The sequence below is a fragment of the Lolium rigidum genome, chromosome 6, assembly GCF_022539505.1.
Source record: "Lolium rigidum isolate FL_2022 chromosome 6, APGP_CSIRO_Lrig_0.1, whole genome shotgun sequence".
Classification (NCBI taxonomy): domain Eukaryota; kingdom Viridiplantae; phylum Streptophyta; class Magnoliopsida; order Poales; family Poaceae; genus Lolium; species Lolium rigidum.
The window spans coordinates 128,491,185-128,493,672 of record NC_061513.1 but is presented as its reverse complement, the minus strand read 5'-3'; the positions used below and the strand labels follow the sequence as shown (position 1 = coordinate 128,493,672).

The window sequence follows — 2,488 nt, the reverse complement described above, 5'->3', positions numbered from 1 at the left end:
TCTAAATGTTAGAATTTACTGTACACTAGCCCCCTTCACCCGCACCACACCAGGCAATCGCATATGAAATCTACACTTACCATTAAGCATTAGCAGAAATCTCAGGATCTTCTCCTCTCTCCAATCAAATCTACTCTTTCCATTAGTCACAGTGCAGGAAATAAGCAGTTCATATCAAATCTACACTTACCATTACGCATAATGCAGGCCATAGCCAGTTCATATCATATAATTATTACTTGCCCCATTTACGGTACACTAGCTCTCCTATTAATACTACCCGGCACTACCCCAGTGTCGATCACACTCTGAATCTGAATAGTTGAGCTGGGCGACAATGGCGGGGCAGGCTCTTTTGCTCGTCGCCTTCGTCCTGACGGCGCAGCTGTGCGGGTGCACGGCGTACGTGGGCGGCGGGTTTAGCGTGGAGTTCATCCATCGGGACTCCCCAAATCTCCGCTATACGACCCGAAGCTCACGGTGCACGGCCGCGTGCTCGCCGCCGCTCAGCGTTCCACGGCGCAGGCCGCGGCGCTCGCGCGCTCGTACACTACCATCGTCTCTCCATCTCCTGAAGGCGCCGTGTCGGAGATTATATCCAGGCCGTTCGAGTACCTCATGTACGTCAACATCGGCACGCCGGGCACCCGGACGCTAGTGGTCGCGGACACCGGCAGCAACCTCGTCTGGCTTCGATGCGTCAACGGCAGCACCGCTGAGCCTCCGCCACCAGCCTCTGGCTCGGATGCGCATCCGGAGGACGTCGTCTTCGACGTGTCCTCCTCGGCTACGTACGGCCGCGTAGGCTGCCAGTCCGGCGCGTGCCACGCGCTTCCCGTCACCAGCTGCGACGCCAGCTCCAACTGCAACTACCTCCAGACCTACGGCGACGGCTCCAACACGACCGGCATACTCTCCACCGAGACCTTCTTCTTCGAAGACGCCCCCGGCGGCTGCGTGGGGTGCCGCGACCGTCCGCAGCTGGTGGTGCACGAAGTCAACTTCGGCTGCTCTACGTCCATCAACGGCCCGTTCCCCTGGAACGGCGTCGTTGGACTCGCCGACGGCAACTTGTCCCTCGTCTCCCAGATCGGCGCGGTCACATCGCTCGGCCGGAGGTTCTCCTACTGCCTCGCGCCCTACAACGTCAACGCCTCCTCCGCGCTCAACTTCGGCTCTCGCGCCGACGTGACGGAGGTGGACGCGGTGTCGACGGTACTGGTCCCCTCCCCGTTTGGGTCCCTCTACACCGTCGCGCTCGAGTCCGTAGAAATCAGCAACTCTACTTTCACGGTACCGCCAGACCAGTCCCATCTCATCGTCGACTCCGGCACGTCGATGACATACCTCCATCAGGGGCTCCTGGACCAGGTGGTGGAGGAGGTGAACCGGACCATCAAGCTCCCGCAGGTGTCATCGACGGGGCGGATCCTACCGCTGTGCTACGACGCGACCGGGATGACCGAGGAGTCGATACTGGAGAAGATGATCCCGGACGTGAAGCTGGTCATGGGAGGCGGCGCGGTGGTGACGCTCAAGGCGCGGAACACGTTCGTGCAGGTGGATCAGGTCACCGTGTGCATGGCGGTGCTGCCGGTTGGTGACCAATCTCCTTTTGCTATCCTCGGGAACGTCGCGCAGCAGAACATGCACGTCGGCTACGACCTGGACAGGCGCACTGTCACCTTCGCCACCGCCGACTGCACGACCGCCTACCCCTCCCCTCCCGCCTCTTTGTAGAAATCGCCATTATTAGTTTGTTACCTAGCTACGAGTAACTAATAATCACTAGACGTCCTGTTATCATGGCTCATCTCACATTCTCCTGCGCAACGCATGTGTTGCTGTGTGTGGATTGGAATTTGAATACCACAGCGGCACAATGCTTGTTATCGTCTCTTTTCTAATTTCTATGGTTAATACTCTCTCCATTTTAGTTTACTTTGCGTCGTGAGTTTAGTTAAATTTAAATTTAATTAAAACAGTGACAAAAATTATGAAATGAAGGGAATAATATAAAATAAAACATGGATTTTGTCTATGTCAAAGACAACCGCTAGAGAATAAAAAAAAGATAACTATGCAAGAACATCAGTCAGACTATCGGCTAAGGGAGATGGAAGTAGGTCAAGCTCAAATGTTCACAACAGACCGGCGTTACACTGGCAGACTAGAGCATAAAGTCGCGTTGCGGCGCCCACCCATCTTAATGAAGGTAAATGTATTTAAGAACACAAATGTACACCACAAATAACATACAAAATGTGATATAAGTAAACGAGAATATCCAAGAATATAGATATCTTTATGCCGTTTCTTAAATGAATGGTACGCACCGTGCAAGAAAATTCTGATTTTTTATCCAAAGAGAGATTTTTCAGAAGTTCAGAAGGATGACACCAAGGCTACTGCTCATGAAACCAACGCATGGCTACAGATATTTTGCTTTTCATATTTCCACCTCCTTAGTACATGTCGATGCATGACT

General features: G+C 53.4%; 1 pseudogene; it reads left to right on the top strand.

Moving 5' to 3' along the window:
* The first annotated feature begins 337 nt into the window (after positions 1-337).
* On the top strand, positions 338-1,740 carry LOC124663275 (annotated as a pseudogene).
* The last annotated feature ends 748 nt before the right edge of the window (positions 1,741-2,488 follow it).